Source organism: Giraffa tippelskirchi, chromosome Y, assembly GCF_054371585.1.
Source record: "Giraffa tippelskirchi isolate mGirTip1 chromosome Y, T2T-mGirTip1v1.2.pri, whole genome shotgun sequence".
NCBI classification, from domain to species: Eukaryota; Metazoa; Chordata; class Mammalia; order Artiodactyla; family Giraffidae; genus Giraffa; species Giraffa tippelskirchi.
Genome location: NC_137290.1, coordinates 6165531 through 6187439, shown reverse-complemented (window position 1 = coordinate 6187439; position 21909 = coordinate 6165531). Strand labels below are relative to the sequence as shown.

The following is a 21909-nucleotide window of genomic DNA, read 5'->3' as shown; positions in this document are numbered from 1 at the left end:
CATCAAATTAATCATATATGACAACCAAAGATGTCTCTAGACTTTGCCAAGTGTCCCCAGGGGGGTAAAAGACTGCCCCCAGTGGGGCAGAACCCCTGTCCTAAACCAAGAAAGAGATCTTCAGGAACCGCTCATGTTCACAAAGAAAACCAAAAGGCAACACCAAGAAAAACAACACACTCTGATTTGACGTAAGAGTCAGAAGTAGTAACAGATGTCAGAAACGAAAGAAACCTGCCATCACCTTCCGGCTATTTTACAACCAGAATCTACAGCCAAATTCAAGAGCTTACTCTTGAATTTTAATTAATCGGAACTTAATGTCCATTTGTACCGTCCCAGGTGGTGCTAGCGGTAAAGAACCAGCCTGCCAATGCAGGAGACATAAGAAAGATGGGTTCAATCCCTGGGTTGGGAAGATCCCGTGGAGGAGGGCACGGCGACCCACTCCAATATTTTTGCCTGGAGAATCCTATGGATGGAGGAGCCTGGTAGGCTATAGTCCACGGGGTCGCACAGAGCTGGGCGTCACTAAAGCGAGTTAGCACAGCACAATGTCCATTTGAGTCAAGTTCTATCAAGAAGAGACTCACTAGACTCTCAGTCCATCCACTGGGGTATGCCCCTGCCGACAGCAGGAGTTTTCGTGGGTTCGAGAGGAAAGGAGTGGGTTCTCAAGAGAAAGTGTTTTTTTTCTCACGTCTTCCAATCAACCAGTTATGGTTGCCAGGGCACCTCGATGCTTTATGGCTTCTGATAAGACAAATGAGCAGCACCCTACTCTAGACCATGGCACCCCAAGCCTGCCGAGCAATACCCATGTCCCACCTGGGGCCACTGCCTGCACCACACCTTAGTATCAAAAACCCCTGCAACCGGGGTTGGTCTTGCACACAGCGGACTGTCCAGATGAGATTCACAAAACACGCTGTTTTGACCCCGCTACTGTGTCTGGTTCTAACCATCAACAATTCTACCGGGAATGTCTCCAGGCTCCAGGTAATCACCTGTCTCAGCATCATGGCTAATTCTAAACACAGTCCTTTGAGCCCTTTTACGATTTTATGAACAGAAAAGAACTGGTGAGAACAGGCCACCCACCCCCTTACTAGGACACACCCCACCCGAATGGACCAGTTCCAAATTGGGAAAGGAGTATATCAAGGCTGTATATTGTCATCCTGCTTATTTAACTTTGATGCAGAGTACAGCCGAAGTTATGACCAACCTAGACAGCATATTAAAAAGCAGAGACATTACTTTGCCAACAAAGGTCCATCTAGTCAAGGCTATGGTTTTTCCAGTGGTCATGTATGGATGTGAGAGTTGGACCATAAAGAAAGCTGAGGGCCGAAGAATGGATGCTTTTGAACTGCGGTGTTGGAAAAGGCTCTTGAGAGTCCCTTGGACTGCAAGGGGATCCAAGCAGTCCCTCCTAAAGGAGATCAGTCCTGGGTGTTCATTGGAAGGACTGATGCTGAAGCTGAAGCTGCAACACTTCGGCCACTTGATGCAAAGAACTGACTCCTTAGAAAAGACCTGATGCTGGGAAAGATTGAAAGCAAGAGGAGAAGGGGACGACAGAAGACGAGATGGCTGGATGGTATCACCGACTCGATGGACATGAGCTTGAGCAAGCTCTGGGATATGGTGAAGGACAGGGAAGCCTGGAGTCCGCGGGGTCTCAAAGAGTTGGACATGACAGAGCAACTGAATGGCAACAACGTCACGCAAAATGCCGAGCTGGATGAAGCACAAGCTGGAATCAAGATTGCAGGGAGAAATATCCCCAAGCTGGAATCAAGATTGCAGGGAGAAATATCAACAACCTCAGATATGCAGATGACACCACCCTAACGGCAGAAAGACCATTCTTGAAAGGACAAAAATACAGAGCCGGAGGAGTCAGTGGGGGCCAGGAGCCACAGAGGGTGACCACGCCGTGGGGGCACGCAGGGGTTTTCCTGTGCCGATGGAACCGTTTCTGTGTTGGATTATGGTGGGGGTTGCTTAAAGCTCCACATGTGATTATAGCTCACACACTGTCCACATGCACGCATGCACACACACCAAAACTGCTAGAATGTACACCAGGGCTGCATCAGTGCACAACTGCGGATGTCAGTTTGCTACTTTTTTTTTTAATTTATCTATTTTTTTTTTTTACTTTACAATACAATATCGTATTGGTTTTGCCATACGCTGACACGAATCTGCCATGGGTGTACATGTGTTCCCCTTCCAGAACCCCCCTCCCACCTCCCTCCAGTTCCTAGTTTTGATAACATAGTATCTTCTCCAAAAGATGGTACCACCAGGGAAGGCGGGGGAGGGTACCCTAGACCTCCATTTGCTCCATTTTTTTTTTTTGCTTTCCGGGTGGTGCTAGTGGTAAAGAACCTGCTTGCCAATGCAGGAGATGTGAGAGACTTTGCTTTCAGTCCCTGCGTCGGGAAGATCCCCTGGAGGAGGGTGTGGGCAGTTCACTCCAGTGACAATCCCACAGACAGAGGAGCCTGGAGGGCTATAGTTCATGGCGTCGCAAAGAGTCGGACACGGCTGGAGCACCTGAGCACGCACGCACAAGCTATTTTTGCCACGTCTTGCGAGTCTGATGCTGTTTCAAAATAGAAACCGTCAAAAGTACACTGTCTCGCTGATGAACAGATACGCCAAACGTGGGCTATTCATCCAACGGAATAGGGTCTGGGAATCAAAACGAATGCAACAACACAGGTGACTCTTGAAAACGGTACACCGAGTGAAAGACTCACCTGCCACGAAGCGCACACACACCTGCGTGATTTCGTTTATACAAAACATCCAGAACGAGCAAATCCAGAGATGCTGACCGTCGACTGGTGGTGACTGGGGGCTGGGGGAGGCCTGAACAAGGGGTGGGTTTTGAGGGGTATAGGATTCTTTGGGGAGCAAGGAAGCGGTTTTGAATCAGTTGTGGCGATGGTTGCGGAACTCTGTGAACATTCTAAAAACCACCAAAGCGTACACTCTGAATGGGCGAATTGTCGGCTATGTGAATAACAACGCGATCAAGCTGTTAACACAATACGGCCGTGCCTGGCACACGAGTTGTTATGTAAGTATTTTGCCACGATTTACTGTTCATTCTTCACCCCGGGGGGCCGCGGGTGGTTGGTTCAAAAGGTCACCTATGATATTCTTTCAAATTACACGCGGCCCATCTGTTACCGATGGGCATGTGACCCCAGGCATGTCTAGGTAAAGGGAAATAACAGCTCTGATGCTAAGAGAATCAGAATCAGACTCCTCTGGGCACTGTGCAGGCAGGGTCAATGTCGGGGTCCTCGCCCTTTCCTTAGGGAAGCCAGCGTGCTGCAGCCCACGGGATCACAAAGGGTCGGACAAGACTGAGTGACTAAACAATAATCCCCTCCATCACTCCCCTGCATTCCACCAAGCTGGCTTATCAACTTTTCCCTTTAAAGAAAAAAAGTCCTTCTTATTGCTTGTTCCTCGCCTTTGCCCATAGAGTCACCCATCTAGGACGCATATCTTCACTATGCATTGACATCCCAAGCGCCACCAAACCCAGCGCAAGTCTCCCCTTCAAGACGAGGGTCCAGCCTTCCTCAGCGGCTGCAAGGCAGGTTGGTAGATCCTTCCTGGGAATTCCCACAGCAGGAGACGTCTGCACCGTCCATGGGACACCCATCCATGCCACGGCTTTCTAAGACCTGTAACACCTTCCCCCAGAACACAAGACACATCTCACTTAATCTCCACACACTACAGAAGTAAGAGATTCAAACAACGGTCATCCCAGAAACAGAAGACTTTCATAAAAGGGGGGTCTTGAGAAGGAAGTTCTTGATCTGGGTGAGACCAGGGCCTTGCTGTAAGCTGGGTGACATACAGCAGCCAAGATGATGGCTCCAGACCGCAGAGGTCCCCGTCCTACGAACCCTGTCTGGGTTCTCTGTGCCCCCACGACAGTCCACGTGGGGCTCAGAAGGAAAGAAAACGACTCCCCAGGTGCCCCCAGCACAGGCCACGTGGCCTCGCGATGCTGCCCAACGAGGTGTTTATGGGAAGTTCTGCCTGGACCACAGACGAGGCCGTGGATGTCTGTTGTTTCCAAACACATATAAGCATCAGAATAAACATGTCCGTCTCTCTTTCCTGAAATTTCTGACTTCTAAACGCTCCGTGAAACAGGAGTTTGTTATGAAGCGCCAACACAGATACACTGCACGTTTTGGTTACCAAGTCAACTATTACAAAACATCTTGAGAAATTACTGTTTCTGGTACCTACAGCCAGTAAGTAATAGTTCATTTTTTTTAAGAACGTGGACCAGTTGACAGGATACTTCATAATGGAGAAAGAAATTAATCCACTTTACAATTTTACTTACTCAGAGACAAACGTAGGCAAATCTCTTCCTCCTTCTGGGGTTTATTTTTAGGCCTGTTTTCTGTCTTCGATTACCTGTGAACAAAAACACATCCAAAATCAGGCCAAAAAAAAAAAAGTCAATGAAACCCACTCCAGTATTCTTGCTTGGGAAACCCCATGGACAGAGGAGCCTGGTGGGTTACAGCCCCTGGGATCTCTGAAGAGTTGGACATGACGTAGCGACTGAACAACAACAAATTGCACTTTACCACACCCGAGTATTTTTTAACATATTTTTTTAAGGCAGTAAATATTACAATAGAATCCGGAGAACAGATCCTGGTGAATTCAATAAAAATTGCCAGATTTCCCTCGTGGCTGTTCAAAAAAGAAAAAGTCAATAAAAACACCTCAACTACATTCTCGACCGTTCAAAGACTTAAGCAGATTGCTGAAGCAGGGGGGTCTTGGGAAGCTGAAACACTAACAGTGTCAGATGGTGGACAACCACCGTCGGTGAAATTCAGTCTTCTGTCTCTGCGCATACAGTGGGCCTGTTTACACAATATCTGTTCAAAACTCTCAATCTCAAACTAGTTACGATCACCTCACTAGATACTCCTATCACCCCAAAATACGAGACACATCTCACTTATCTCTGCACACTCCACAATGCTCCAGAAGGATGAGATTCACAGAACGGTCATCTAGCCAGCCAGAGCATCTAGCCACGTCTCACTGTTGTCTAAGCACCCTAAAACACATCAAGTGAAACACACAGGTTGAGGGAGCCCTTGAATAAATGACAGCAGATCCTGGGCCACGGAGGACTCTGCCGGCCTCGGAAAGGAGTCCGAGTCCGACTCCTCCTCTCTCTTCACTTGGCACCACGCTGAACGAGAAAAGCAAATCTGACCATCCTCCCACTTAAAAAAAAAAACCCTTCAGGACTCCCGTCATTCTCAGGACAAAAGGCTTAGAGAAGCTCTCGCCCAGCAGAGGAACACGGGTGAGCTCGCAAAGGGCCGGCGGGAATCACACGGGTGGAGAGAAGACGCACGAAGTCCGAGATGTCCTGGAGATGAGACCCGAGGGATGCACGGGTCAGCGCGTGTGCGCTGGGGTCGGGGGCAGAAGCAGTAAGGATGCCTTCCATGTTCAGAGCTCAAGCAAAAGGTGGGATGTTTGGGAAGCTGGAGTGGAAGAGAGAGCAAAAGCTTTTGAAGGTGCGAACTTTTCCTGAAACACCTGTTGGCTCTCCCACTCTCTGATCAGATTCTTAATTAGGTGATTGCACACGTCTGAGCGGGTGGCAGACGTCACAGTCCCAGAGTTAGGTCCGTGTAACCAATGGACTCCCCTGGTGGCTCAGATGGTAAAGTGTCTGCCTACAATGCAGGAGACCCGGGTTCAATCCCTGGGTCGGGAAGATTCCCCTGGAGAAGGGAATGGCAACCCACTCCAGTATCATTGTCTGGAAAATCCCATGGATGGAACAGCCTGGTGGGCTATGGTCCACGGGGTCGCCAACAGTCAGACATGAGTGAGCAACGTGGCTTCACATCACTTCAACCGTGACCCCTGGAGCTGTGGGCCTGGCTGGGACGCACCTGGGGTGTGATTTTGCGTCCTCAGCAGTGCTGGCCTTGGGACCAGGTCACTCTACGCAGTGGGCTTCCCAGGTGGCACTCGCGGTAAAGCCACCTGCCAATGCACAGGATGTTAAGAGATGCTGGTTCGATCCCTGGGTCAGGAAGATGCCCTGGGAGAGGGCATGGCAACCCACTCCAGTATTCTTGCCTGGAGAATCCCATGGACAGAGGAGCCTGGCGGGGCACAGTCCATGGGGTCGCAGAGAGTCAGACACGACTGAAGTTCAGTTCAGTTCAGTCACTCAGTCGTGTCCGACTCTGTGTGACCCCATGAACCGCAGCACGCCAGGCCTCCCTGTCCATCACCAACTCCCGGAGTCTATCCAAACCCATGTCCATCGAGTTGGTGATGCCATCCAACCATCTCATCCTCTGTCGTCCCCTTCTCCTCCTGCCCCCAATCCTTCCCAGCAGTAGGATCTTTTCCAATGAGTCAACTCTTCGCATCAGGTGGCCAAAGTATTGGAGTTTCAGCTTCAACATCAGTCCTTCCAATGAACACCCAGGATTGATCTCCTTTAGGATGGACTGGTTGAGTCTAAAAAAAATGTAACACCCTGGCAGTCCCATGGTTAGTGGTCAGGACTCTTGAGCTCTCACTGCCCAGGGCCCGAAATCAATCCCTGGTCGGGGGTGGGGGTGGGGGAGACTAAGATCTCACAAGCTATGCAGCACAGCAGATTAATAAACAATAAAATAAATAGATAAATGATACAAATGAACTTCTTTACAGAACAGAAACAGACTCACAGACACAGAAAACAAACTGATGGTTACTAAAGGGGGAAGAGGGGTTGGGATAAATGAGGAATTTGGGATTAAGAGAAACACACTACTATGAATATATATAAAATGGATACACAACTAAATGGTACAGGACGGGGAATTATAATATCTTTCTCATAACCTACCATGAGGAAGAATCTGAAAAAGAATAGATTCCACGGTATTTGTATAAATGTAAATGCCACCACTGAACCCAGAGGAGGAGGATCTGGCCAGTGAGACAGAGAAACAGAATCCAGCAAGGTGGGACCAAACCCCAGACAGTGCAGTGTTCCTGGCTTCTAGTGACCGCCGCTCAGATTATCGGGGGGAGACTAGCAAGTAACCGCCGCTGAGACGGAGGACTTGGGCGGGGGGGCGCTGCAGCTGGCAGGATGACAAGGAAGAACACACGCCGTCTTCTCTGCAGCTGCTGCCTGCATGGAAGAAACCTAGGGAGACTTCACGGAGGCAGCGGCACCCCTTGGCGCAAGAAGTCAGGTGAAGAGGAAGGGAAAGCAGCTGCCACGTGAGCAGTACTGCAGGCCAATGGATGGGCGCCAGCAGAGGGCATGGAAGTTTCCCAAAATGTCAGGGGCGTGTGCTTGGAAGCAAGGATGCTGACAGCAGGGTACGGGAGGGCTGGCTGGGGGTGGAGCACAGGGAGGAGACACCCTCTCCCCCAACGCTCAACTAGCGCAGACCAACCTCAATCTCGGGGCCACCCAGTGTAAGGACAGCTGCTCGCGGTGGTGCATGCTGGCTCCAGGGCCGCCCAACGACCAGAGCCGGGAGAGCAGGGGACCGGTTCAGTTCCGTCGCGCAGTCGTGTCCGCCTCTTTGCGACCCCATGGACCGCAACACACCAGGCCTCCCTGTCCATCACCGGCTCCTGGAGCTCGCTCAAGCTCCTGTCCATCGAGTCGGCCACCCAACCATCTCATCCTCCGTCGTCCCCTTCTCCTCCCGCCTTCCACCTTTCCCAGCATCAGGGGCTTTTCCAAGGAGTCAGCTCTTCGCATCAGGTGGCCAAAGGATTGGAGCTTCAGCAGGGGACTTGCTCTCAAACCATCCCGAATCCCCCTACCCCTCCAAGGAACACATCTGGACCACCAGGAATTGGGGTAAGAGAACACCTCGTGAACTTCCAGTCTTGCTCTCCCCACCCCCCTGCCCCCGACCTGTTGTCTAGGCTTACAAGGAAGGGCCCACCCTCTTGCAGATGGTGCTCAGAACGCTTAACTCTATCAAAGGGCTGAAAACAGGCGCCCCATGCACGATCCACTCCACTGCCCCATTCTGTCTTCCTTCCACCAAACTACTATGCGCATATATTCAGTTTAAAAAAAAAAATGAAAAAGTTTAAAAAAAAGAGAGAGAGAGAGAAAGAGAAACAGACTTACGAGCCTCACTTTGCTCCTAATTAATTATAAGAAACTCTCTCCGGACCAGAGACTCCTCAGCTGTGAAATGAGGGTATTACATTATTTATGAGGTTTCACCCACATCAAAAAGGAAAATCGGAGGAACCATTTTCCTGTTGACTTCCTCTGTAAATTCCAACGGAGAACTCCTTGCAGGGGACTGAACCAAGAATTTGCAAAGGGATTGCTTTGGGGGGACTTGGAGGGTGGGGGGCGGCAGAGGGGTGTGAAGAGGAATTCATCTGGGTTCCACAGCCACCTGAGCAGAAATATATCCAAAGCAATTTTTTTTCTCCCTCTGAAGTTGCCATAACGATTAACATGTTCACCCTGGAGAAATTCAAGTTGTAGCATCATGAAAAAAAGTGTGAAAAATCTAAAATATGTTTTCCAAAACCATGGAGCATGGCAGAGGAGCTGCAGTTTCCTCGCGAGTCCTCTTGTTTTTTTTTTTAAGAGAGCCCGGAATTAACCCTGCCGAGGGCTAGCGGCTAAGACACATTCCGGCGGGAGGGGTCTCAATGCCAGAGAATTCCAACCACTTCATTTGCTACGTACGGGCAGAGTTCGGGTTCTGTATGATGAAGCTGTTGTTTCCTGCACTATCAATACCGCCCAGTGCTTTTTATATATTCAGATGACTCAGTCCACATTAGATTTTTTTAAAATTTACTTTTAATTGGAGGATAATCGCTTTACAACGCTGTGTTAAGTTTCTGCTGTACAACAACGAGATCCAACCCTATGTATATGTATGTCCCTTCCCTCCTGAACCTCCATCTCCTCCCCTTACCCCACCCCAACCCTCTAGGTCATCGCAGAACAAGCAGAGAGCTGGGCTTTCTGTGCTGTACAGGCAGCTTCCCACTGGCTAGTTATTTTACCCGTGAAAGTGAAAACAGTCGACACAGTCGTGTCCGACTCTTTGCAACTCCATGGACTTGTACAGTCCAGTTGAATTCTCCAGGCCAGAATACTGGAGTGGGTCGCCTTTCCCTCCCGCAGGGGATCTCCCCAACCGAGGGATCGAACCCAGGTCTCCCCCACTGCGGGCAGAGTCTCTACCAGCTGAGCCACCAGGGAAGCCCGAGATACTGGAGTGGGTAGCCTATCCCTTCCCCAGGGGATCCTCCTGACCCAGGAATCGAACTGGGGTCTCCCGCATTGCAGGCGGATTCTTTACCAGCTGAGCTACCAGGGTGACACACGGTGATGCTCCTTCACCCGCTGTGTCCACAAGTCTGTCTCTACTCCTGCCTTGGAAATAGGTTCATCGGTACCATTTTTCTAGATTCATACCAGTCTCCTCCGTCCGTGGGACTTTCCAGGCAAGAGTACTGGAGTGGGTTGCCATTTCCTTCTCCAGGGGATCTCCCCGACCCAGGGATCAAACCGGGGTCTCCCACATGGCAGGCAGACACTTTACCATCTGAGCCACCGGGGAAACCCTCAATTCCATACACATGCCTTAAAACACAACATGTGTTTTTCTCTTTCTGACTGACTTCCCTCTGAATAACACACTCTGGGTTCAGCCACCTCACTAGAAACATCAGTTCAGTTCAGTCGCTCGGTCGTGTCCGACTCTTGGCGACCCTGTGGACCGCAGCAGGCCAGGCTTCCCTGTCCATCACCAACTCGCGGAGCTCGCTCAAACTCACACCCATTGAGTCAGCAGAACATACCAGATGGTTAATTCTTTAAATCTGTGCTTTTCCAACCGGGCTAACTGCGTCCCCCGCCCTCCCCTGCCACAGCCACCGTCACACTGGACACCGGGCCACGTCTGGAAACATTTCCAGTCGTCAGGACTCCGGGAAGAATGTTTCTGGCATCGAGTGAGGCCAGAGATGCTGCTAAAGCTCCTACAGCATGTACAACAGCTCCTTCCACAAACAGCTAGTGATATCTGGCTCAAATGTCAACATTGCCATGGCTGAGAAATCCCCATTTGAACCATACTACAAATTAAAAAATAAAAAAAAAACTATTTGTTTAGTGGTGTCAGGTCTTAGTCGCGGCATGCAGTCTCTTTACTTATGGCTTGTGGGATCTAGTTCCTGAAGGGAGATTTAACCCGGGGCTCCCTGCTCTGGGAAGAAGGAGTCTTAGCCGCTGGGCCACGGAGGAAGTCCCCATACTAACACCTCTATAGTTCTGCAGAAGGTGTACACTGTGTATCATGTTTACTCTTTTCAAAGTAACACAATACATACACTACAGGTGAGGCAAGACTTCTCATCTTAGCTGCAAGCTTTCCAGCATCATCTATCCCCAATTCTGTTCTCCAAAGCAACCACATTCAAATCATAGAATTGTCTCTACAAGCGGCAATATTCCTTGGTATGGACTCACATGATTCTCAATAAGCTGCTTTATAATATATCCTATCAACTTTAGAGATCACTGACTTGGTTTCCTCACATATGGATGAAGATTTTGGTTTTGTAAATTCCGCCTGCTCCTTGGAAGGAAAGTTACGACCAACCTAGACAGCATATTAAAAAGCAGAGACATTGCTTTGCCAACAAAGGTCCATCTAGTCAAGACTATGGTTTTTCCAGTGGTCATGCACGGGTGTGAGAGTTGGACTGTAGAACAAGCTGAGTGCAGAACAACTGTGGTGTTGGAGGAGACTCTTCAGAGTCCCTTGGACTGCAAGGAGATCAAACCAGTCCATCCTGAAGGAAATCAGTCCTGACTAGTCATTGGAAGGACTGATGTTGAAGCTGAAACTCCAATCCTTTGGCCACCTGATGCGAAGAGCTGATTCATTGGAAAAGACCCTGATGCTGGGAAAGAATGAAGGCTGGAGGAGAAGGGGACGACCGAGGATGAGATGGTTGGATGGCATCATCGACTCAATGGACATGGGTTTGGGTAAACCCTGGGAGTTAGCTGTGATGGACAAGGAAGCCTGGCGTGCTGTGGTCCATGGGGTCGCAAAGAGTCGGACACAACTGAGCGACTGAACTGAAATTCCCACCACCCATCCTGGCTTACTCTCCCACATTTTTCTAACAGTATAACATGTTTTGGTTGCATATAAACCCGACACATAACATGTTGAAAATGGAACAGGCAAGTTCAAGCAAGCAAGCGGTAGGGTTGTGATGCCTTTCTTAGGTCTAACTCTCTAATTTTCCTGGGATGCCTCTGTTTTTCTTTGATAATTCTTTCAACAACCCTCCACACTCTTGCCATTTTTCACTCAGATAACCTGGCAGTTCTAAGTTCATCCCAACCATTGCTCTCCTGACCCCGCCAAATATATACACACCAGACCTTCCTCCTGAAATTTCTGGACTCGGTTCTAGGCTATACTTGTCAGAGTGAGATCTGCTGAGACCAGATGCCCCCAGATCACACCACCAGCATCGTGACAATTCAGGGACCCCAAGTCTCCCCGCTTTCTTGGTTTACTGTCTTCTTTAGATGAACACCTTCCCTAGCAGCTTCCTGAGAGAAGTGATATACAAAAGCTAAAAGTCTGCTGATATCCTGAGTATGGACAGACATCTTTACGCTACTCTGAATTAAAAACCCGTGAGGGAATGAACGCAAAAATCTGAGTGAAAATAAATTTTCATAGAATTCTAAGCTCAGTCTGTTTTCCGACTTAAGAAATATGATGTCATTCTGATTCCAGGCCCTTCCTATGACTCGTTTCCATTTGAAATAAAAGTGCTTAGACACTATCTTTATCCCTGATCTTCTACAATGAAATGCTGATGAGATTTCAAGTAGTAATTTTTGATATGCTCAACGTCTTGTCCCTGGTTCTAGTCATCTGGTCTGAAATTTCTGTCTTCTTCAGATTGGAGATTCCCTTCCCTCCCCTGACCCCTCACCCTCTGTTTCCCTGGAATACTTATTAGGCAAAAATCTGAATAACCATCTCTCATCTGTCTGACAAAACTTCCTGCACTGCATCTTTGTTGCCCAGTAAGGTCTTCATTTACTTCCTACCTGGGAAGTAAAGGCATTCCCCGGTAGCTCAGCTGGTAAAGAATCCGTCTGCAATGCGGGAGGACCTGGGTTCGATCCCTGGCTTGGGAAGATCCCCTGAAGAAGGGAATCCCACTCCAGTATCCTGGCCTGGAGAATCCCATGGACTGTATAGTCCATGGGGTCGCAAAGAGTCGTAAACAGAGACAGAAAACAGCAAAATCAAACACGGCTGAGCGACGCTCACTGGAAAGTAAGGGCTTCCCAGGTGGCATCAGTAGTCGAGAATCTGCCTGTCAATGCAGGAGATGAAAGAGAGCTGGGTTCAGTCCCTGGGTCGGGGAGATGCTCTGACAAAGGAAATGCCAACCCACTCCCATATTCTTGCCTGGAAAATTCCATGGGCAAAGCATCCTGGCGGTCTACAGTCCCCGGGCTTGCAAAGAGTCAGACACAGCAGAGGAGGCACACAAGTATGGGTATTCATTCACCACGTGTGACTACTGGGCATCTGAAGAGTGGACAGTACAACTGACGAGTTGACTTTAAAGGGAATTTATTTTTCATTAAGTTTAAAGAGTCACACGTGGCCGGGGGCTATCATCTGTGACCGCACAAATCTAAAGATGACAACCAAGCGGGAAAGAAGGCAACCAAGGAAGGTCAGTGCCTTTAGCGTTGACCCTAAGATGATATTAAACACGGAAGAAAAAAGCAAGAGCAATTTCTAAATCCCCTTGGTTACTGTTTCCAGTATGAGGTCCCAGGATGTAATTCCTCCGGGTCGCCTTCCTCGGGAAGAGTTGGAGGACCTTTTAGCATGATGTCAGACAAGCAGAAACAGCCATCTGCCCCTAAGACAATGTTTTATTATACCCAGAGTGTACAAAGGGCAGCCAAGGGTCCTCTCTCTCCTGAGGGTAAGATAGGAAATGAAAATCGCTCAGTCGTGTCCAACTCTTTGCAACCCCATGGACTGTAGCCCGCCAGGCTCCTCTGTCCATGGGATTCTCCAGGCAAGAAGACTGGAGTGCATAGCCTTTACCTTCTCCAGGAGATCTTCCCAGACCAGGGATCGAACCCAGGTCTCCTGCATTGCAGGCAGATTCTTTACCAACTGTACCACCAGGGAAGCCCAGGTCGCCTCCATATTTCTCAGAAAAGAGAAATCTGTATCGTACTCACGGCATCCCAGCATAAAGTAGAAGCGAAACATTAAAAATAATAGAACACAGGGGACAAATAACTGCTAAGAGGCAGATGGCAACTTCTTCGGATGCCACCCATGATGGCTTGTCATGGAGCCCTGATCTCAGCATACTTGGCAAGAGAACACGGTTCTCTACATGTGCTCTTGCAAGAAAAGACTGCTTCTGCGTGACGGGTGCTCCCGGGGACAGAAACTAGACCAGCTGGCACAGGCCTTCTCTGTGCGTTCATTCATTCACTCGTTCAACAAACCACACAAATATCACAAACTGGCATCCATCTGTGAACAGTAAACAGAGACAGAGAACAGACCAAAATCAAACCGGACAACCCGCCACAAACCTGCCTAGCGTCTGGTTCCATCAGCACCACTGGAGGCCACTTTATTTCACTTTATTAAAGTTCAGAACACAACACAGCTGGCATGCCACAGCTGTGCGTTTACAACAAAGAGCAGGATCGCCGTGCAAACCACGTAGCTCTTCTTATTTCAACTCTGAAGAAACACAACCCTACCAGCACTCTAGCGAAGTGAAGTGAAAGTCGCTCAGTCACGTCCAACTCTTTGCCACCCCCTGGACTGTAACCCACCAGGCTCCTCAGTCCATGGGACTCTCCAGGCAAGAATACTGGAGTGGGTTGCCATTTCCTCCTCCAGGGCATCTTCCGGACCCAGGGACTGAATCCAAGTCTCCTGCATTTCAGGCAGACTCTTTACTGACTGAGCTACAAGGGAAGCCCTTGTAGCTAGTGCTGGCTAGCACTGGCACTCTAGATACAGGAAAATAAATATTCAGGAAACACCATTCATTTTAAATTTAAGGATCAACGGGGAAACATATTTTCTTCAACTACTCTTCTGGTAAGTCATTTAACATGCACTCCGTCCTGCAAAGTGACGTTTTATTATGCTTGTAGATATTTTTTTACAAGCTCAGTGTTTAAAGTATGAGTTATTCAAATAAGGACACTAACCAAGACATTTATATAAACTTGATTTCTTCCTCAATCCATTATGACGCTAATAACCGGTATTTTATGCTTGTACAACAGGCAAAATCAATACCTGCAAGCCTGTACTGACGTATATGAGTGCATATATATTGATATACAGACACATGCATCATTTACCTCATTGGAAGGACTGATGCTGAAGCTGAAGCTCCAATACTTTGGCCACCTGATGCGAAGAACTGACTCATTGGAAAAGACCCTGATGCTGGGAAAGATTGAGGGCAGGAGGAGAAGGGGACGACAGAGGATGAGGTGGGTGGATGGCATCACCGACTCAATGGACATGGGTTTGGGTGAACTCCGGCAGTTAGTGATGGGCAGGGAGGCCTGGCGTGCTGCAGTCCACGGGGTCACAAAGGGTCGGACCCGACTTGGCGACTGAACAACAACAACCATGACACATGTCACATGTGACAAATGAAAAAGAGCTTTCCCAACTCACACCACGATAGGCCAAATAAATTTCACATGGAGAGACTAAGACGGGACTTGTCACCTGAAAATATGGTATGAGACAGGTAATAACAGAACATGACCTAACTGGTCTACTAATTATATAAGCCATCCAGTGCTACTATCAACAGAAAAAAAAAACAAAAACAAGTCCACAACAAATTTTAATAAGCTATCAGTTGCACAGAATTTGTTGGCAGGCAATTTTATTTGGTGCCGTGAAATTTTATTTAACGAGAGAATACGAATCACAGCACTTAAAGAAGATTTATTAAAACATTTAGGATAACACCATCTTTTTCTCATTCAGCAAACTGTCCATCAACAGCCACTTCGATCTCTCTACACAAAGACCACACACCAAACGATAAAGATAACCTTGAGGTGAGACATCCGTTTCTGGTTTACAGATGACACCGTGACTGCACCTGGGGTACAATACATTCCTAATTAATCTTCTCATCTCCCAAAGCACTGTCTCCACATTCTGCAATGAGCATTAAGAGAACTTTATGTTTTCTGACGTGGACCATTTTTAAGTCTTGATTGAATTTGTTACAACATTGCTTCTCGTTTGTTTTCGTCTCTAAGCAGTCCTCTTCAATGTGACTGTGGGGTATTAATTCTCAAGCACAATACGTGTTATCCGCTGAAACCGTCATAAAAGTTTCTGAGCACCATATGGCGCTGGCGTTCACGTTTCTGTTGATCTGCAAACACTTCCTACTCCCTCCCCGCCTCACCTGGAAAGGTCAACGGTATCGCCCTCAATTTCCTTTAACGATACACCTCAGAAAATCCCTTTGGGAAGACGATTACATTCGAGTCTGTGCTTGCATAAACACCTCAAAATCTAGGACACCAATGGTAACGATCAGCTCATTCAAGAACAGAGTCTGAAAACACAGGCGCGCGCGCACACACACATCTTCCCATTCACAGATCTAAGTTCTTCTGCAAACGTCACCTGCGTATTTAGGACATCAGAAAGCTATCCCAAGCAACGGATGGAGAAAGTAGCATAGATACATATATATATATACGGTACTGTGTGTAAAACGGATCACTGATGAGGAACTGCTATATAACACGGGGGAGCCCAGCCAAGGACTCTGTGATGACCTGGAAGGTTGGGATGGGAGAGTGGAAGCAGGTTCCAGAGGGAAGGGATGTACATAAAATTAACATATATTAATATATTAATAATTAATATTACTACTAATAATAAATTCATATTTGTGCTGTTGTATGGCAGAAGCCATCCCCACATTATAAAGCAACTTTCCTCCAATTAAAAAATTAATTAAAAAAAAAAAAACCTCACCCAGGACTTCCCTAGTCTAGGTCCAGTCGCTAAGACTCCCCACTCCCAATGCAGGGGTCCCCAGGTGTGATCCCTGGTCAGGGAACTAGACCCCACAGGCTGCAACAAAAGGATCTGCAAGCGGCAAAAAAGATCCCCCTCACGCCACAACGAAGACCGATGTGCCTAAATCGATTAAAAATGAACACATCCGCTGCTCTCACACAAACGTACCGGAGCTTTGGCATCCTAGAAGCAAGCTGGAGAACTACCCAGAAGACAGAGACCCAAAGGAGGCAAGGTCCCCATCCATTCCCCTTTGGAAATAGATGTCCTCAAAACGACTTAAACCATGGCGTTTCACAAAAGCAGAAATTTGTGTGTGTGTGTGTGTGTGTGAAATTAACAACTGGGAGGGGGTGGGTCTCTGGGAATTCTGTTTCAGTTCACACTGAGGGTCAGTCCTGCTCCCCAAGTCTTTGGACCCGTGGGTTCCCAACTTGGGATGACTGTGCCCCCTCCCCAAGAGATATCTGGCACTATCTGGAGACATCTCAGGTCAGTTCAGTTCAGTAGCTCAGTCGTGTCCGACTCCTTGTGACCCCATGGACTGTAGCACTCCAGGCCTCCCGTCCATCACCAACTCCCAGAGTTTATCCAAACTCTGGACCCAGTTGCCACAACTGGGGCTGAAGCTGAGGGTTTCTCACCACCAGCAAGCGCTGGCGGTTCATGGAACACGCACACGTGCCATCTGCCTACCCCTGGCTCATGCACACAGCCCAGACTCTGTCTGGCCCAGCCACGACCCAAGCCCACCTTCTTCCCCACCTGTTGACAAGCTCCCCTCACTGGTTTCGCATCCCCCAGCCTCGCACTTTTGAGAGAACCCATGAGTCCAACCCAGCAGCGTCTTCAAGTCCCCTGCCACGTCTCACCCTGTGTGTAAGCTCCCCGCTGAAGCCATGCTTTTGCCACCGGAGGCAGTTCCTCCAGGCACCCTCCTGAGGTCTCATAATGAAAGTGAGAAGAGACAGCTGGCATCAGAAGCTCTTGTGGCTGTGACGTACGTGGACATGCTCCGTTATTCTATCCGGGATGCATTTGGCTTGGTAACCAGGAGCGTGCATGCTGGGGCCACAAGGTCTGGGCCAATCCACCCCTTGCCGGTCATACGCACCCCTGGGCCAGCCTTCCTCACGCCTCCAGCCCCTCATCTCTACAAAAAGGGTTGTTGCTGTTGAGTCTCTAAGTCGTGCCTGACTCTTTGGTGACCCCACGGACTGCAGCCCGCCAGGCTCCTCCGTCCATGTGATTTCCCAGGCAAGAACACTGGAGCGGGTCGCCATCTTCCCAACTCGGGGATTGAACCCACGTCCCCAGCACCGGCAGGCATTGATTCTTTACCGCTAAGCCTGCCAGGGAAGCCCTGTCCAAAGGGGGACAGATGACTAGGTGACAGAAATCTAACTGACGCTAGGGGAACGAACTGAGAGAACTCACTGCATGCACAACCATGCCTACGGGCCACGTGGCATGGCGTTTCCGACTCTTGTGCAAACTCACAGACTGCAGCCCTCCAGTCTGCTCTGTCCGTGGGAGTCTCCAGGCAAGGATACTGGAGTGGATTGCCATGCTTTCCTCCAGGGCATCTTCCCAACCCAGAGATCGAACCCGCGTCTCTTATGTAGTTTACCACGAGTGCCACATGGGAAGCCCAGAACACTACCCAAGTATTGGATAAAATCAGTTTCATCAATGTCGTCCATTCATTCTGGAATCAGCTCACAGCCTGCTCACCAAGGATACTTCTGACCCCAGACAAAAAAAATCTGTGAACCTCGTAGTTCCCTCTCCCTGTAAAAATGGGACAAAGCCCGTTACGCGGCGGTGGGGAAAAACAGAGACCCAAGATGTAAAAACACACAGAACAGCTCCTGGCCTATCAAACGTATTAAATCAGAGGCTCTTATCGACAGGCAGACGCTGAGGCCCTGAACTAATCCAGAAAGTCATTCCAAATCTTTCCTCTGCCTAAGTGGAGAAACAGCTATGCTGCCTGCACCAACTCTTTTACACTTGCTTAGGGGGAGATCAGTGTGAACTCTTTTAGTTCCATAAGCTCGATTTCATTTCCTGCTTTTCAACTCAAGTGATGAAACGTATTCAAGCCTCTGAAGCCCAGCATTCAATGAAGTTTAGAGGCAACTGCCCTGCCACACTGATGGAGACAGAAAAAGAATTTATTTCTGCTTCATTCAATGTATCTTTAAGCCCAAGAATTCATTTCTTAATGGGTTTCTTTCCCCCCACCCCTCAGTAAATTTAAACGATTTAGGACCTTTGTTAATTGTTATAAATCTTCCTTTCATAGATTGCTTTTAAAGAACTTTAATTCTCAGGCTTACAAGGCCCTAGAAAGTTTAACCAGGGTCTGCTCACCAGCTGCTTTTGACACTGCCCGCATCATACTAAATTCAGACACACACTTTGCCCTGACAGACTTCATCAGGAAGCTTCCAGATTAAAATTAGATGCCGCCAGTGCATCAGAATTCAAACGCCACCATAAGCCAACAGAACTTCCAAGAAGCCACAGCATTCTCTCATTCACGAAATACCTAAGAATTTCCCACCTGGGAGAAAGAGAAGGAGAAAAAGATTTGGGGTAGGTCCCAAACACACACAAAGTAGCAAAAATAAAATAATCTACTGGGTGTGTGCTCAGTCATGTCCCACTCTCTGCAACCCCCGTGGACTCTGTAGCCCGCCAGGCTCCTCTGTCCACGGGGATTCTCCAGGCAAGAATACTGGAGTGGGTTGTCATTTCCTCCTCCAGGGGATCTTCCCCACCCAGGGATCATAGCAGTCAGATTTCTTTATCCACTGAGTTGCCAGGGAAGCCCTAACTGGGGAAAAATCAGGGCAAATAAAAGACAGCGTCACAAAAAATGAGATAAAGCTGAAAAACGAGATAAAGCTTAAGTTGGGCATCAGATACAACTTTACATCAACTGGAAGATTCTGAGTTTCCTAGATGTGTCTTCAAAGAAACAAATATGATTAGACAGATGCTTGATTCACAGTACGCAAAAAATGAAGATACAAGTATCCAAAACACAGAGCTTCTCGAGTTTGACACACATGCAGAATTTCTCCCCTGGGTCCCAGAGCGGGGACTACGGACGCCTGGAACCTCTTAAGTGCGGTCCAGCAGACGACCGGGTCACTTCTTAAAATAACACTCGGTGTCAGATAACTGTCTGGCACCAAAGTACAGCTAAGTAAATCAAGCTGAATATGGCAGCAGCTTGCAGACTGCCCCATGGCCTGGTTTTACTCCAGGGGTACGTCTCACAGGTACTGCAAGTCCCAACTGGGCTGCAGGTCTCTTGGGGCGGGGGGGTCACAGAAACACATCACTGTGTATCGTAAACACATTTCAGAGCCAATAAATACACCACTTCGCCAGTATTGCTTTTAACGGTTGCCTAGTAACGCACAGTATGGGCGAGATCACACTTGGACTTTCACTGCTGCGAACAATTCCTTGCGATCGTAAGCAATGCCCCAATAACACGAATAGAACGATCTTTCTTAAGTGTCAAAAACCTTGCAAAACCACCTACGCTAGAAAAAGAAAGCTACATTTTATTACCTGCTGTTCAAGGGGAAAAGTCCTCAAGGCAAGACTACCTAATGGCCATAAATTTCAGGAAGCCTTTGCAATTATTTCTGTTTGTGTTAATCACAATCTATGGGTCTGCAAGTATTTGCAGAATAGCAGCACGCACAACATGGGAACCACACCGGGGGGGTGTGTGTGTGTGTGTGTGACATGGGAACCACACCAGGGGTGTGTGTGTGTGTCTGAACAAATTTCCTGGTTTCCTGAGAAACAATTACAAAATGCTTGGAAAACCAGGGACTTCTCTGGTGGTCGAGTGGTTAAGAATCTGCCTTGTAGGGCAGGAGACACAGGTTCAATCCCTGGTCGGGGAAGTGAGATGCCATGGCACTACTAAGCCCAAATGCTACAACCAGAGATCCCGCATATCGCAACTAGAGTCTGTGCACTACAATGAAAGATGGCATATGACGTGACAAAGATCACAAGTGATGCAACTAAGACCCAATTCAGCCAAATAAATAAATAAATGACTTAAAATTAAAAAAAAAAAGACCTTTCGCAAATTTGAGTTGAGAATTTCAGGAAAAACATCCGGAGCTTATTACAACCTTTATTGCAGGAGAGCAACAAATCCCTCTTGTCTTTTTTGCTTGAGATTATCTGAGTTGATCATCTCAAGGTAATGATTAAAAGTGTTGGTTACCAGCTGAGCCACCAGGGAAGCCCAGGAAGGCTGGAGTGGGTAGCCTTTCCCTTCTTCATGGGATCTTCCCGACCCAGGAATCGAATAAGGGTCTCTCGCATTGCAGGCGGATTCTTTACCAGCTGAGCTACCAGGGAAGGTCTTTTGTCTCTCAGAACAGTCCCAATTTGGAGAAACAAATTATATGGCCACTCGAGATACCAGAGACACGTCAACAACCAAGATGGACGAGGCTCTAGGCAAACGAACTAAGTATGCCAGGGTCCCAGACGTGGGTTTCTACTTAAAGAAGAGTTCTTGTTCAGCCACTAAGTCCTGTCCAACTCCACGGACTGCTGCTGCTGCTAAGTCGCTTCAGTCGTGTCCGACTCTGTGCGACCCCAAAGACGGCAGCTCACCAGGCTCTGCCATCCCTGGGATTCTCCAGGCAAGAACACTGGAGTGGGTTGCCATTTCCCTCTCCAGTGCATGAAAGGGAAAAGTGGAAGTGAAGTCACTCAGTCATGTCCGACTCGGTGCGACCCCATAGACGGCAGCTCACCAGGCTCCGCCGTCCCTGGGATTCTCCAGGCAAGAACACTGGAGTGGGGTGCCATTTCCTTCTCCGACTCCATGAATTGCAGCGTCCCAACTCTTTGCCACCCCACAGACTGCAGCACACCAGGCTTCCCTGTCCTTCACCATCTCCGGAAGCTTGCTCAAACTCATGTCCTTCGAGTCAGTGATGCCATCCAACCATCTCACCCTCTGTCGTCCCCCTTCTCCTCCCGCCTTCAATTTTTCCCAGTATCAGGGTCTTTTCCAAAGACATACAATTCAATCTTCCAGCTTTTTTCCTCCATGTGTCTTTGGCAGGTAATCAGGTTCAGAGAAGGCAATGGCACCCCACTCCAGTACTCTTGCCTGGAAAATCCCATGGACGGAGGAGCCTGGTAGGCTACAGTCCATGGGGTCGCTAAGAGTCGGACACGACTGAGCGACTTCACTTTCACTTTTCCCTTTCATGCACTGGAGTAGGAAATGGCAACCCACTCCAGTATTCTTGCCTGGAGAATCCCATGGACGGCGGAGCCTGGTGAGCTGCCGTCAATGGGATCGCACAGAGTCGGACACGACTGAAGCGACTTAGCAGCAGCAGCAGCAGCAGGTCATGAAAGTGGAGACATAAAGACAAAGAGTCACTGTTGTTCAGTCTCTAAGTCATGTCTGACTCTTTGTGATCCCATGGATTCCAGCACTTCAGGCTTCCCTGTCCATCACCAACTCTCAGAGCTTGCTCAAACTCATGTCCATCGAGTCGGTGATGCTATCCAACCATCTCATCCTCTGTCGTCCCCTTCCCCTCCCGCCTTGGATCCTTCCCAGCATCAGGGTCTTTTCCAATGAGTCGGCTCTCATAAATGAGAGAGGAGTTAAGAGTCAAGTGCATCT

General features: G+C 48.6%; 1 protein-coding gene across 9 annotated transcripts in view; it reads right to left on the bottom strand.

The window, feature by feature from the left end:
* Positions 1 to 21909, bottom strand: part of LOC145537845 (F-box-like/WD repeat-containing protein TBL1X) — a 247994-nt gene that overhangs the window by 147684 nt on the left and 78401 nt on the right. For all 9 annotated transcript variants that reach the window (XM_081568790.1, XM_081568786.1, XM_081568793.1 and 6 more), the window contains one exon: positions 4397 to 4470. The gene's annotated coding sequence lies outside the window, so the exon portion shown is untranslated. The remainder of the gene's footprint in view (positions 1 to 4396; positions 4471 to 21909) is intronic.